Genomic DNA, 16173 nt, shown 5'->3' with positions numbered 1-16173 from the left:
GGGGTCTCTTGTTCCCTTTGCAAGGAGTTTAATTGCTTTTCCCCCCATCCCTTCCCTCATGATGTTGTTTGATTTCCCTGGCATAGAAGCTCAGACCATTTTCCTCAGCATCACTTGGAAGCCGGGGGGCGGGTCTTTGAGTGGAAGCCCAGGATTTTGGGGCGGCGGGGCTTAAAAACCCTTACTTTTAACAAGCATCTTTTATCAAGGAGCTTTGGCTTCACCCTGAAGGCTGGGCTGAGGAATTCATTCAGCACCTTTCAGGCCCTGGGAGGGGTCTGTCTGTTAGGGACTTTGTGATGGATGCCCGTGGATCCGGCTTATTGCACCCGCACATCAATGACCCTCATCAGTTGCCCGAGGAGACCTCATACCCTTTGGTCTCAAAGCCTGCTTTCAGGGCCATCTTCTCCTTCCCCAGTGACCTCACAGGAAAGCTCTTCAGGTCCTGGGCCCTCCTCCATCGTGGCATTGCAAACAGCCCTCCCACGCTGGGAACCCTAAGATGTGCTTCAGAGACCATTTTTGGAGCTCTAGGCTTTTCATAACGAAATAGCTTCATGTTCTTTTGTGTGTGTGTGTGTGTGTGTGTGAGAGAGAGAGTGAATCACTTAGCGTCTTGTCCTCTGAAAGAGTACCCAAGGGGACGGGAGTTCAAGTAAATATATGATTATGTCGGGACTTCACTGCACAACTCCGCCCTCTTAAGCACAACTCAGCTTAGAGGGCCCACCGATTAGAATGATCACAGATTTCAGAACAAATGGAGAAGGGCATGGCAACTCACTCTGGGATTCTTAGTTGGAGAACCCCATGGACAGAGAAGCCTGGCGGGCTACAGTCCATGGGGCTGCAAGGATGCAGCTGAACACCATACAAAGGCACACACACAGCAGAATAAACGCCTCACTTAGCCACATGCTGTGGAGAAGACATGCACATTTTTGTAGAGAGTAGGCCAGAACACGTAGGTACATGGAAGGCTGAAGTTAACCAGCAGTGAAAGTGTTAGTCACTCCATCATGACTCTCCACAACCCCATGTACCATGTAGCCTGCCAGGCTCCTCTGTCCACGGGATTCTCAGCATCTATTCACATCCTTCAAGTATGCCTTCCCAAGGGCTTCCCTGGTGGCTCAGAAGGTAAAGAGTATGCCTGCAATGCAGGAGACCTGGGTTTGATCCCTGGGTCAGGAAGATCCCCTGGAGAAGGAAATGGCAACCCACTCCAGTATTCTTGCCTGGAGAATCCCACGATTGGAGGATCCTGGCAGTCTACAGTCCATGGGGTTGAAGAGAGTCTGACATGACTAAGGTATTTCACTGTACGCCTTCCCATACTGCAAACTTATGGCCAACCTAGACAGCATATTAAAAAGCAGAGACATTACTTTGCCAACAAAGGTCCGTCTAGTCAAGGCTATGGTTTACCCAGTAGTCATGAATGGATGTGAGAGTTGGACCATAAAGAAAGCTGAGTGCTGAAGAATTGATGCTTTTGAACTGTGGTGTTGGAGAAGACTCTTGAGAGTCCCTTGGCCTGCAAGGAGATCCAACCAGTCCATCTTAAAGGAGGTCAGTCCTGAATATTCATTGGAAGGACTGATGCTGAAACTGAAACTCCAATCCTTTGGCCACCTGATGCGAAGAACTGACTCATTTGAAAAGACCCTGTTGCTGGGAATGATGGGAGGCAGGAGGAGAAGGGGATGACAGAGGATGACATGGTTGAATTGCATCATTGACTCAATGGACATGAGTTTGAGTAAAGTCCGGGAGTTGGTGATGGACAGGGAAGCCTGGCGTGCTGCAGTCCATGGGGTCGCCAAGAGTCACACACGACTGAGTCACTGAACTGATACTGCAAAGCCTGAACTGTCAAAAACTACATTTCCCAGACTCCCCTGCAGCTTGTTTTGGGGCACGTGACTTCGATCCACCAATCAGAGGCATTCTCTTAAAGACAGGAACTGAGACAGATGGGGAGAAAAATGGTCGTGTCAGGGTGGTCCAGCAGGTGAAGTGGGGTCCTGGGTTCAGTCACACAGGCAGACAGACGCCTGGTCCCCCAGCTGTGGCAGAGCCCACAGTTCCAGGTACAGGGACTGCTTTTGTTATTTTTGCCTGGGAGGCCTTCCTGGTGGCCTGACTGGTGATTTGTAAACACTTGTTCTGTATTAATTGTTTGCAGCACAAAAGACCAAGAATGCTGCCTATTATCTGCAACTAAGTCCAGCTGACACACTTACTCAAAGTCAAGATTGCATGAATATTAACTGATGTGTAGGGGATGGAGTTTGGCGGTGGGGGGGGGGGGGCGGTTACAATTGGTGAACGTCATTTCTTGCCTCATTTTTATGTTGAATTTGAATTTGCAGTGCTCAAACTCTAGTTCCATGAAGAGTAACTGCTAGGAAGTAAAGAAAGAAAAAAAAATTTAAACTCCAACAATGTATGTTTTGTTATTTTCCTCCAAGTCTTTGAGTCATAACAGATATTGACAAGAGAAGGTATTCTCAGATTTGGAGATTTTAGTTTTGGTGTTGACATTCCCGTGTGGTTTCTCAGAGGAAAGGATGCTATAGAATCTCCCGGACAGAAACGTGATGATTATTTCAGCTTCCTGGAAGGAGTTTAGTCACTGGTACCAGCGTACCAAGTGAGGAGACACCCTAGGGGAAAGCAGCCGCGTAAAAGGCACTTTACTGTGGTAGAAAGAGATGATGGTGCTTGTCTTCCCGTTCAGAATATTTGATTGGCATCTGGATGCGTCACCGGGTTGGTACAACTTCACACTTCGTTGGCCGCATGTAGACACAGCCTCGAGTTTCCTGCTTTGAGCATCCCTCCTGGGCAGCTAGCTTTTACCCTCCCACAGTCATCTGATGGACATCTATACTGATAACAAATCTCTGCCAGACAACCTCTCATCTTCTCAAAATATTTACCTATCTATGGATGGTCTGTTTCCTCTATACTTAGCCTGAAACAATTTATGGGGAATTTAACAACCAATGATCAGTGAATGCTATTAATACTATCAGATTAAGTTCTTGGTTTCTATTTCTGCTAGACACATCAGGTAGTTAACACAACTGGCTTCCATCTCAAGTACATAAGATATTTTTAAAACCTTTAATAGAATGGACCCCCCACCAAAAAAAAAAAAAAGAAAATTGAAGGAGAAAGCAATGGTGATTTTTTTGTGATGAAAAAAGTGCTCAGCGCTAGGGGGAAGAATTCTAACCATAAAACATTCGAAACGTCCTTGAGCCCAAGATGTTTAAACGTTGATTTTCTTCTGATTAGTGTTTCACTTAATGCAAAAACAGCCGTGTATTCTTAGGTGATGTCAGGATTTAATGGGATTTGATGTAATGGCAAGGTACAAGAACAAATTGGTTGCTCCATCCATCTGGGTGACAGGCAGCTTTTGCTGTGCCACTACAAAGTCCGTAATTGCCTGTTGCCCATGGGTGTTGACAGACTTCTAGTACAGGGTAAGTGTAATAGATGCATGAATTTTTCAGCTCTCAGCACCCTTTTAACATACATAGGATATGGCATTATATAATTGCCAATTCATTATTTGATTCCTTTAATGGGCTTTGTAAAAAAAAAAAAAAAAAGACCAAAAAACAACCTATGAGCCACTGGAATGTAGACTTAATGCAACTGGAGGTGGACTACTCATATTTTTGATGACAAATACATGGTTTTAGGCCACCAGCATGTCAACATTTATTGAAGCAAATGTTTACTTGATTGCAGTCTGCTAAGCTGAAAGGATTAATTTTCCTTAAACACTATTGGCATTTGCGATTTTGCCACATTATCCTCGAACTAAAGAAGAAGGCTGATCCCCTTGCTATCTATTTTTCAATGAGGAAAACGCAAGAGAAGATGGCATGATGAAACCTATTTAATATTATATCTTAGGGATTCCCTGGTGGCTCAGACAGTAAAGCGTCTACTTGCAGTGCAGGAGACCAGGATTCAATCCCTGGGTCGGGAAGATCCCCTGGAGAAGGAAATGGCAACCCACTCCAGTACCGTTGCCTAGAAAGTTCCATGGATGGAGGAGCCTCGAGAGCTACAGTCCATGGAGGTTGCAAAGAGTCGGACACGACTGAGCGACTTCACTTTCACTTCACTTCTCACTTTTTCATGCTACTGTATATAAAATTGGCGAAGCAGCGAGGTCATGGCTACAGAACTGTGTTAATGTGAGGGTTACAAAATCTTAGGCGTCCTGGAGGGCTGAGTGCAGGGGGGCCGTCAATCAGTCACCCAGCACAGCCTGCTTTGTGTCTAACTTTCCTGGGATTGATGTTGCAAATCTCGTGTCCAGGGAAAGCTCTTACTCCTGAGATAACAAAGACAGTTGGTCAGTCTGAGCTGGCACATAAACTTCCCTCGGCGATTCACCAACTGTGAGCAAGCTGCTAAGTCCTCTGAAAGCGAAAGCGTTAATCGCTCAGTCATGTCTGGCTCTCTGTGACTCCATGGAGTGTAGCCCCGCCAGGCTCCTCTGTCCATGGGATTCTCCAGGCAAGAATACTGGAGTGGGTTGCCATGCCCTCCTCCAGGGAATCTTCCCAACTTGGGGACCGACCTACGTCTTTTGCATTGGCAGGTGGGTTCTTTACCATCTGAGCCACCAGGGAAGCCCCCTAAGTCCTCAGCGGCTCTTCAAAAGGGAGAGCGGCTGACATGGCCTTTGGCGAAATGCTGCTAAGTGATCTGGACAGGTCCTGTGAGTAGCTGGCATCCTTCAGGGCTTACTCCAAAGAGGTGCTAAAAAGACTTCCTGTTTCAAAAATATGTTCCCCCTGGCCCAGGGGGAACCTTAAGTTTCCACTGCTCTTCTGAGCTTTCATAGATTTTCCATCTCAGAGACCGTTTTAGCTCCGATTCTCTAGGAGCAGAGCCTGGTCTGAGGAGTCAGGCACAAGTGATTTATTGATGGATGTCTCTGAGGAGAAACTTCCCGGGAAATGAGGGGAGCCAGAGGCGCAGGGGGACAAGGTGGAGGGGGGTGATTGCCGCTAAAGTCGCCTCTGCTTGATCCTTTGTGGAGCTCTGCTACACACGTTTCTATGGACTTGCCCACCTTATTCCATAGGGTAGACCCTAGGACAAAATGATATTGCTTTTTTAATTGGAGTATAGTTGACTTCCCTGGAGGAGGGCATGGCAACCTGCTCCAGTATTCTTGCCTGGGGAGTCCCGTGGACAGAGGAGCCTGGTGGGCTACAGTCCATGGGGTCACAGAGAGTCAGACACGACTGAGCGACTTAGTATGCTCGCCTGGTTACCTTAACAATGTTGCATGAGTTTCAGGTTTTCAGCAAAGTAATTCAGTTACACATACACACGCGTGGACTCTCTTTTAGATTCCTTTCCCTACAGGGCATGATAAGAGTGTTGAGTAGAGCTCCCTGTGCTATAGAGTACGTCCTTATTAGTTACTTATTTTGTATATAGCAGTGTGCGTATGTCAATCTCAAGCTCCTAATTTATCCCTCCCATCCTATGCCCCTGATATTCATGCTCATTTTCTACATCTCTGACTCAATTTCTGTTTTGTAGAGAAGTTCCTTTATCCCCCCCCCCTTTTTTTTTAGATTTCACATGTAAGTTCTATCATATGATACCTGTCTCTCTCTCTCTCTGACTTCACTTAGTGTGATAATCTCTAGGTCCATCCAAGTTGCTGCAAAATGGCATTACTTTAATCTTCTCTTATGGCCCGGTAATATTGCATTGTATGTATGTACCACATCTTCTGTATCCATTCCTCTGTTAATGGACATTTAGGTTGCTTCCCTGTCTTGGCTATTGTGAACAGGGCTGCAGTGAACGCTGGGGTGCATGCATCCTTTCAAACAGTTGTATGGTCGTGGGGAAAGTGAAAGTCGCTCAGTCATGTTCAACTCTTTGCGACCCCATGGACTATACAGTCCATGGAATTCTCCAGGCCAGAATACTGGCGTGGGTAACCTTTCCTTTCTCCAAGGGATCTTCCCAACTCAAGGATAGAACCCAGGTCTCCCATGCTGCAGGCAGATTCTTTACCAGTGGACCCAGAGTCATGGTTCAATTCAGTTCAGTTCAGTCGCTCAGTCGTGTCCGACTCTTTGTGACCCATGAATCGCAGCACGCCAGGCCTCCCTGTCCATCACCAACTGCTGGAGTTCACTCAGACTCACGTCCATCGAGTCAGTGATGCCATCCAGCCATCTCATCCTCTGATGTCCCCTTCTCCTCCTGCCCCCAATCCATCCCAGCATCAGAGTCTTTTCCAGTGAGTCAACTCTTCGCATGATGTGGCCAAAGTACTGGAGTTTCAGCTTTAGCACCATTCGTTCCAAAGAAATCCCAGGGCTGATCTCCTTCAGAATGGACTGGTTGGATCTCCTTGCAGTCCAAGGGACTCTCAAGAGTCTTCTCCAACACCACAGTTCAAAAGCATCAATTCTTTGGTGCTCAGCCTTCTTCACAGTCCAACTGTCACATCCATACGTGACTACTGGAAAAACCATAGCCTTGACTAGACGGACCTTTATTGGCAAAGTAATGTCTCTGCTTTTGAACATGCTATCTAGGTCGGTCATAACTGTCCTTCCGAGGAGTAAGCGTCTTTAATTGCATGGCTGCAGTCACCATCTGCAGTGATTTTGGAGCCCCAAAAAATCAAGTCTGACACTGTTTCCACTGTTTCCCCATCTATTTGCCATGAAATGATGGGACCAGATTCCATGATCTTTGTTTTCTGAATGTTGAGCTTTAAGCCACCTTTTTCACTCTCCACTTTCACTTTCATCAAGAGTCATGGTAACACCCTCCTTATCAAGACGGGGGTCTGCCTCCCGTCCCGTTGAATATCGGCAGAACGCTGGTTGTTCCAGCAAATAGACTGTGCTGAAAAGGACAGTATAGGACTTTAAAACATTTTTATTTGTGGTCATGTACACAGAACAGAACATTTACCGTCTTAACAGATTTTAAGTATGCAGTTCAGTGACTTCAAGTACATTCTTATTGGATCACCATCTTTCTACAGACCTATCTCCATCTCACAAAACTGAAACTCTCTGTCCATTCAGCATTAACTCAGCAGCCCCCTACCCAAGTCCCTGGCATCCACCATTCTGCTTTCTGACTTTACAAACGAGACTGCTCCGAGTGTCTCATATAAGTGGAAACGTACAGTATGTTTTTGCCCTGTATGCCTGGCTCATTTCACTGAGCACAGTGTCTTGAGGGCTCGGCACATTCAAGCCTGTGTCAGAATTTCTTTCTGTGCCTGCATAATACTCTGATGTATGTACAGACCACACTTTTGCTTGTGTGAGTCGGCTCTCTGCATCAGGGGGCCAGACTATTGGAACTTCAGCATCAGTCCTTCCAGTGAACAGTCACTGTGCCAATATTCCAATGGATGCTCGCTATGCCAAGTCCAAACTCCCACCCGCACAGGTCATGAGCTTTGCATGATGGTTTTTGTTTTAGGTTTGTGACCCTGGGGTGGTTTGCTATGTGATAACACATAGCTGGAGAAGGCGATGGCACCCCACTCCAGTACCCTTGCCTGGAGAATCCCATGGATGGAGGAGGCTGGTGGGCTGCAGTCCATGGGGTAGCTAAGAGTCGGACACGACTGAGTGAGTTCACTTTCACTTTTCACTTTCATGCATTGGAGAAGGAAATGGCAACCCACTCCAGTGTTCTTGCCTGGAGAATCCCAGGCACGGGGGAGCCTGGTGAGCTGCCGTCTATGGGGTTGCACAGAGTCAGACACGCCTGAAGTGACTTAGCAGCAGCAGCAGCAGCACATAGCTGGAACTCACATCAGTTGTTGGTTTGAGCCATCCCTGGAGAGGAGTGTAAACTCCCGTGTAAGTCCCACTTGGCAGAGAGCGGTTGGTGTAGCTGATAGCTGCTAGTATCCAGTGTTCTCAACTGGGGAGTGCAGACCCCAAAGTGGCAGAGAGGGTACGTGGGTGTCACCAACAGTATCTACTGTGGAACACATTAGTGACTCCTCTTCCCTGGGTTAGGGAATAGTATTTGGCCAGAAAATTAGTGTCGACTTGAAAAAACATGGGAAAAGTGACCGAGGACTAAGACAGAAAAAATAAGTGTTTGCGATGCTGTGCTAAGATGCTTCAGTCACGTCCGACTCTGTGTGACCCCATGGACAATAGCCCGCCAGGCTCTTCTGTCCATGAGATTCTCCAGGCGAGAATACTGGAGCGGGTTGCCATGCCCTTCTCCGAGTGAGATGCTAAGACTGTATTTTTTTTTTTCCCCCATTTGTCAGTTTTCTCCAGGACGAAGTTTTAGTTCCTCATTTAAACATGAGGACAGCCAAATCAGTAGTTCAAAAATTGCTAGAAAAACACTTATTTTTGCAGACGCCATAGATCTTTACAGAGATATTCTTAAGACTACAAACACACCAGAAGACATGAAGTAGGCTTCCTATTGAAAGCAAGCTGATAGGAACAAAAACGCTTTCTAGACGCCTGAGAAAAGACTTTGGAGTACAGAGACATAGAGCGAGCCCTAACAGAAGTCTAAACGCTGGTCTGAGTTTCTTCCCTTCCTTAGAGTTTCAGTGATATGTATAATGGGACAAAAACTGTCATGAGAAATCCTCTAATGGGTGCATTTGTGTTAGTCTCTCAGTCGTGTCTGACTCTTTGCGACCCCATGGACTGTTAGCCCACCAGGCCCCAGGCTCCTCTGTCCATGGGATGCTCCAGGCAAGAATACTAGAGTAGGCTGCTATTCCCTTCTACAGGGGATCTTCCCAACCGGGGATCAAACCTGGCTCTCTCATATTGCCAGCAGATTCTTTACCGTCTGAGCCACCGGGGAAGCCTGATGTTGGTAGAATATCAGAATAAGAGGATAGAATAGACAGCCCATTCATTTAAAATCATATATATATATATATTTATCTATTTATTTGTGTGCCACGAGTCTTAGTTGAATCCCCAGAATCTTTGTTGTGGCATACAGGCTTGGTAGTTGTAGCTCTCAGGCTTAACTGCTTCACAGCATGCGAGATCTTACTTCACTGACCAGGGATTGAACCCTTTGCAAGGCAGATTCTTAACCACTGGACCCCCAGGCAAGTCCTCGAAAGCCCATTCATATTCTGACGATAAATGTTGTTTCTGAATGTCTCTGCTCTGCTGCTGATATGCCTGGGCCTCTGCACATGTCCAGTGAAACCTCACTCATGAATATGCAGCATGGGGTGCCCTTTGCCAGGCCCCTTGGCTTTGAGATCCGGGTACACGTCACTGCTTCTAAGAGGTCTCTCCTGAGTGTCTGTCCAGAGTAGGTACCAGGGTCCGGGGCATCAGAGCGTAAGTGTGGCAACTTGCTGTGCAGCGACCCTCAGCACCTCCTCCATCTCCACTGACTTCACCTTCACCAATCCTTACCTCCCGCTTCATCTCCATCACCTCTGACACCGCCTCTAACCCCACCTCCACCACCACCACCATGCTCTCGTCTGCCACCTCCAGCGGAAATCCAAAGCACGGCGGCCCTTCCTTGCGCCCTGCAGGCCAACGTGGGCTCCCTTTCATCCTGCCCTCCACACCTTGTCACTCGGCAATTTTTTTTTGAGCTTTTTTTTTTTGGTAAGTAATAGCTTCCCCGGCTCTCTGAACCCCAGTGGAACTAAGTATCTACAGGGAATGAAATTTCCTTCTTCAATGTTTAAAACACACTTTTGTGAGACTTCCCTGGCAGTCCAGTGGTTAACACTGTGTACTTTGGCTGCAGGGGATTCCAGTTCGATGCCTGGTCCAGGAACTAAGATGCCACATTCCTGCAAGGCGTGGCCAAAAGATTTTTAAAAAATACACTTTTGCAAGGGTACTGTCCTTATGGCACATTGACTTTTATTTTTTAATGCAACACTTAGGAATGTTTGAATTTAGTTTTCTGAATTTTTTTTAAGTTTATTAATTATGTACTACTTCATATTCTGTGGTATAGCGTGACTAGGATGAAAAAGCAAATGTGTAAATGTTCCTTTGAAAAAATGGACTTTTCTTCCCATCACCGTGGATATTTGTTTTGAAAGAGGGTCTTCCTTGTAGCTCAGCTGGTAAAGAATCCACCTGCAATACAGAAGACCTGGGTTCAATCCCTGGGTCAGTAAGATTCCCTGGAAAAGGGAATGGCAACCCACTCCAGTATTCTGGCCTGGAGAATCCCATGGACAGAGGAGCCGGGTGGGCTACTGTCTAGGGGGTCACGAGGAGTCAGACACGACTAAGCGACTGAACCACCACCACCACCGAATTTGATTTCTAGTTACTAGTTTACCTCTAAGCCCTCATGGGAGAAAATTGTGGAATTCTTTTTGAGCTAAATCAACTTCATTGCATATATATATATATCTGTTTTTACTTCTGAGATATGTGTAAATTTGTTCCATTCTTTGCATTTCTGGCATGATTGAAGTAGCTAAGGGAATTCCCAATCGAATGGCAATTAATTCTTTTCCCTATAAGACATGTTACACTCTTAGTTAAAATTCAGTGACCCATTCACATAATCTTTAAAAAAAAAATTATGTGCCTTTCTGATAGCGGAAGCTTCAGAGAATGTGTCTCTACTGGTAAGAACATTAAGTGTTGAGTGTACTGTTCTGTTCCCCAAATTGACACATTTACCAAGTGAACAAAATTGTGACAATCTTTCTTGGCATCTCTTCTCCCATATGTCTGTGGGAAGAATCATCAGATGCAACATTTGCCTGCCTGTGAATGAGAAAGAATGTATAAAAACACGCTGAAAAGGATGTTCATGGGAAGGTTGACGATGGTAGTATATAGATGGTTGCTATCAGCAGAAAGCTAGCTGTTTTACTTTAGAAATATTTTAGACTTGTAAAAAATCATACTAGTTCATGACAATAGCTATAAAACTGTGATGAGAATGAAAAAAGAAATAATAAGTATTAGTTCCCAGTCTATTGCAAGTATCCCTGTGGTCTGGAAGGGGCTTCCCAGGTGGCGCTAGAACCCGGCTGCCAATGTAGGAGACATGAGACTCGGGTTCGATCCCCGGGTCGGGAAGATGCCGTGGAGGAGGAGGGCATGGCAACCCACTCCAGCATTCATGTCTGGAGAATCCCATGGACAGAGGGACTTGGAGGGCTACAGTCCATAGGGGCCGCCAAGAGTCAGACGTGACAGCGACTAACACTTTGAACTTTTCAAATGTCACAGTCACTAGGGAAGGGACAGTCTGGGGAATTTGGACTCCCCCCACAACTCTAGGGTGAAGGTCGCAGACTTGGCTCCTCTGTGTGTGTGTCTGTGTGTGTGTGTGTGTGTGGGCACGCGTCTTCAGTTGTGTCCGACACTTTGCAAGTCTTTACCACTCTTGGCTGCGGCACAGAGGTGATCAGTTATGCACCAGCTGCGGAAGAAGTGGAGGCCGTACCCTGACGAATCTCTCTCATCATCTCGATACTAAAACCAACACAGATGGGGTCCTCAGGGCTCCGGCCCCGTTGCAAAGTGTATGATGCGCGGACACAGGACTGCAGGGTTCAAGTCAGCTGTGATTCTCTCTGTATAAGATCCCGGGAGAAGCACTTTGGTTGTGTCAGTGAGAAAGATGGCCACGTGCATTCCTTGTAATTGAGCGTCACCGTATTTTTATCTGCTTGCTTTTCTCTCCTGAGGGTTGAACGCTTTGTCACAATAGACCGCATGCTGTTGAAGTAACAACATTATTCCCTCTATGCGAAGGTGTGGGGATAGCGGGATAAATATATGCCCCTATATCGGCTGAAGCAGAAGCATGTGGTTAGAAGGCATGTTGGGGAACAGTGATACCTGCCTGGGATTGCCCCAATGGTCCAGCGGTTTAGACTCTATGCTACCAATGCAGAGGGTCGTGGGTTTGAGCCCTGCTCAGGGAACTAAGATCCCACACGCTGTGTGACACGGCCTAAAGATTAAAAACAAGAAGAAGAAAAGGCACTGCCTGGGTTCCAACTCCAGGGTCGACCTTGAGCTGATGGCGTGACCTTGTGCCTCGGCTCCTTGACTGTGCAAATGGCATTCACAGCCGCTGCTGAGACGGTGAAGAGAGAGCTGTGTTAATGTGTGTTCTTGTGTTCAACCCCGGCCGTGTGTACAGCCGTCCACCACTGGCTCTAACCACAGGAATTAGGGCAGACCCCCGCAGGACCCCAAGGAGACTGTCCTTACTGTGGGGCCCCGCAGCGCAGTCATAGGTGTGGAGCCCTGTAAACAAGGTCACAGGATAAAAATCCCTGGAATGGACCAAGCCCCACAGCACGTGCTGGCATGAGCTTCTGGATCTAAACCGGCCCGTGCCTTGACCCCATATTAGGTAAAATACCGAGTGTACCTTCCGCTGTATAGCATCCTAACCGGTCACCTAACGCTGCCATTGCAGCAGGAATTTTCTCCGTGTTGAGGCTATAAAAATCGGCTGCTGGCCCGTGAAGGGGGTCGGCTCTGCTTTGAGCAGGCCCGCGTTCTAACAGCATCTCCTGCTCTAATAACCTTTATTCTCCTCTCATTCCGCCTCATGTCTGGAAATTCTGTTCCAGCCCGTACCCGGACACGACACTTATTTCAGACGCTAGCCACACCATCTGAGTCCACAGACCACCTGTACTTTGGACCAATCTGCTGTAAATTCAGAGCTTCTCCCGAACCCCTGGTTCTGACACTCAGAACCCCTGGTTCTGGAAAGACTGGTAGCACTCAGGAAAGAACCATACGTAGAGTTTTCTTACAAAAGATGCATGCAGGCTGAGGTTGGGCGTGAACCCAGCGCTTCTGAGCCTCTCCCTGTGGAATCAGAGCCCCCATCCTGCAAAGTGACCACAAGGCAGGGGGCTCCCCTGAGGCCCCGTGTCCAGAACCCTCCCTGAGGTATGTGTGTGTGTTATTTATTTCTAATTGAAGTGCAGTTGCTTTGCAATATTGGCTTCATTTCTGCCATCCGTCAACATGAATCAGCCATACATACATATGTCCCCTCCCTCTTGGGCCTGCCTCCCACCCCATCCCACCCCTCTAGGTTGTCACCGAGCCCCGGTTTGAGTTCCCCCAACCCAGAGTCACTACTCACTGAGGTTTTTTATGTGGTGGGCAGTGGTCCGTGACTGGATACTGGATTGAATTCAGCCTCCACCCCCTTCTCAGTGCCTGGTGGTGGAGCGGCTGGAAGTCTCAGCCTCTTTATCATGTCAATAGTTGAACTTTCTGGTGAGCTGCCTCCTTTTGGAATCCACATTGGAGGCTCTGCAGAGTCACCTCATCAGCATAACAAAGACGTCCGTATCACTCAGGAAGTTCCGGGGGGTTTTCTGGCTCAGGAACCTGGGACTAAGGCCAGGCCAGATGATTTATAGCCGGTGTGTGTCAAGAATAAAGGCCAGCACAGGCCACGTGAGGAATATATGGCCGCCAGGGTTAGAGGTGACGAGGGGGACAGGTGTCAAGTGACACTTTGCCTCTCGTTCCTAAGCCTCCTGAATTTGAAGCGTGCCCTTAAGCTTTTTCATTCCCGCTTTTCTCTCCCATCAGAAGAAATTCCAGGAGAGTGACTTCAGCCCTTCCTGTGCTCCTGCACACACTTGCCTCTGAAACAAAGTGGAAGTGTCCGTCGCTCAGTCGTGTCCCAGTCTTGGCGACCCCGTGGACTGCAGCCTGCCAGGCTCCTCTGTCCATGGGATTCTCCAGGCAGGGATACTGGAGTGGGTTGCCATGCCCTCCTCCAGGGGATCTCCCCCACCCAGGAATCGAACCCAGGTCTTCTGCACTGTAGGCAGATTCTTCACCGTGCCTCTCTTGAGTTTTCTCCAATTCAACATGTCATTTATGTTCACTCTGTCCCCCCGCCCGCACACACACCCATTCTTTGGGGGACATTTTTATTCATCACTCTCCCCGCTCAAGAAGACTTTCTGTGCACGACAGTGAATGACTGGTGGTTTGTTTGTTTGTTTGTTTGAACAACTGAATCAACGGTTGTTGCATTTCTCTAGGTTTTAACCTTTTCCTTTCACCCTGAGCAGACCTGTACAGAATAGACGTGCACGTGTGATCATTTCAAATGTCTTTATCTGTAAAGCAGCCAGCGGAACATCATCTCACTTTCCTGGTGACTAGGCAAGGCTTCCTTCCTCCCATTGTTTACTACGAAATGCAAACAGATTTCCATTTAATTTGAATATGTGTCTGTGTCGGAACGTCTGACTTCTTAATTGGCTTCTTTAAATCACAACGTCAGGAAGCGGGTAGAAAATCAAAGCTGAAACGGAAACATGGGGCCCACAGTGGTGATGTGTGTGTGCCAGTCGCTCAGTCATGTCAGACTCCTTGCGACCACCTGGGCTGTCATCTGCCAGGCCCTCTGTCCATGGGATTCTCCAGGCAAGGATACTGGAGTGGGTAGCCTTTCCCTTCTCCAGGGGATCTTCCCAACCCAGGGACTGAACCCAGGTCTCTCCCATCGCAGGCATGTTCTTTACCAGCTGAGCCACAAGGAAGCCCAAGAATACTGGAGTGGGTATCCATTCCCTTCTCCAGGGGATCTTCCTGACCCAGCGATCAAACCCTGATCTCTCACATTGCGGGCAGATTCCTTACTGTCTGAGCCACCAGGGAAGCCCCTTACTGGGTATAAATAACATCTGTTGTGTTTCATGAGACCCCTGACTCATCTTTTTGAAATTACTCCATTTTGCAGACAGGTCTTAAATCTACAAATTGCTGAGAGATGCCACGTTCCATATCTACACCCAGTAGTATGGTTATTTTAGAGAGAGGGCCCTTCCCGTGATCAGACTTAAGGTATGAAATTTCAGATATCATTGGTTGGCATTGCCAGCATCTGCCACTCATTCATTTATGAAGGCAGTTGAGGAGGGACTCGCTCGCGGCTCGGCCAAGGTGTTTTGCGGTTTAGGAAAAAGCAGAACTGCCGCCCGCGGGCCCAGCTTTGGGCTTGGTGATGCCGTGGGTGACACACGCCCGTGACATTTCTTGTTTCCCAGTGTCGACAGGCCAGCTCCCATCTGATGTCCTCACTGTCCGGACCTGTAACCACACCATGAGAGGTTGGTAAAGCAGAGCTTTTCATTTTACCTGGAACAGGCTTTCAAGCGCTCCAGGGTTGTAGCGACTATGAAATAACATTTCCAGATAATGTAATCAAGCAGGTTTATTTTATATGCTCTCTCTCCCCTCCTCCCCTCCCTCCCTCAAGGAAACTTATAGTAAAATTCTGCCCACACCTTATTTTCGCGTCGACAAGATGCCCCCTGCTCCGCGCGCACCCTCACCAACACGTCTGCCGTCTTTGGGAATGAGATTCTGAAACCGAGAGAGAAGCAAGGATAACGCCTAATTGCTTTTGCTTCTCTGGAGATGCTCAAAGCAGTGTTAACATCTGGCATTGTATCCTTGCTCGAAAGGCACTTGGGTTTTCTGAGAGCAGCTCCTCTTTCCTGATATTGCAATCCCTCCACCCTCTTCAGAGATGCTTTGGAATTCAAGACAAGAAGTGATCATCTTTTCACATGAATGTGATTTTTTTTTTTTTTTAATGGATAGGGGTGTGTGAGGGTGTAGGTCCTAGGAAGTATGTTTCCTTAAAGAATGCTCATTTTCTAGGGGAAAGGGTTTCAGATATGTACCTATCTGTATGATTACAGAAACTGAACGTTAAAGTCGCTTAGTCGTCTCCGACTCTTTGTGACCCTAGGGACTATCCAGCCCATGGGATTCTCCAGGCCAGAATACTGGAGTGGGTAGCCTTTCCCTTCTCCAGGGGATCTTCCCAACCTAGGGATGGAACCCAGGTCTCCTGCATTGCAGATGGATTCTTTACCAGCTGAGCCACCAGGGAAGCCCAAGAATACTGGAGTGGGTAGCCTTTCCCTTCTCCAGGGGATCTTCCACACCCAAGAATTGAACCCAGGTCACCCACATTGCAGGCAGGTTCTTTACCAGCTGAGCCACACACAGAAGTTAGATGCCTAACAAGATTTTATTAAAAATGAGTGAGAACAGTTGATTGCATTTTTCCCCCCCTTTTATCTTTTTCCCTAAAGAGGCTTCCGCGTTTTTGTCAGATGCATATTCA

The sequence above is a fragment of the Bos taurus genome, chromosome Y (genome assembly GCF_002263795.3).
Source record: "Bos taurus isolate L1 Dominette 01449 registration number 42190680 breed Hereford chromosome Y, ARS-UCD2.0, whole genome shotgun sequence".
Lineage (NCBI taxonomy): Eukaryota > Metazoa > Chordata > Mammalia > Artiodactyla > Bovidae > Bos > Bos taurus.
The sequence above is the reverse complement of the archived record's forward strand: the minus strand, read 5'-3'. Positions refer to the sequence as shown.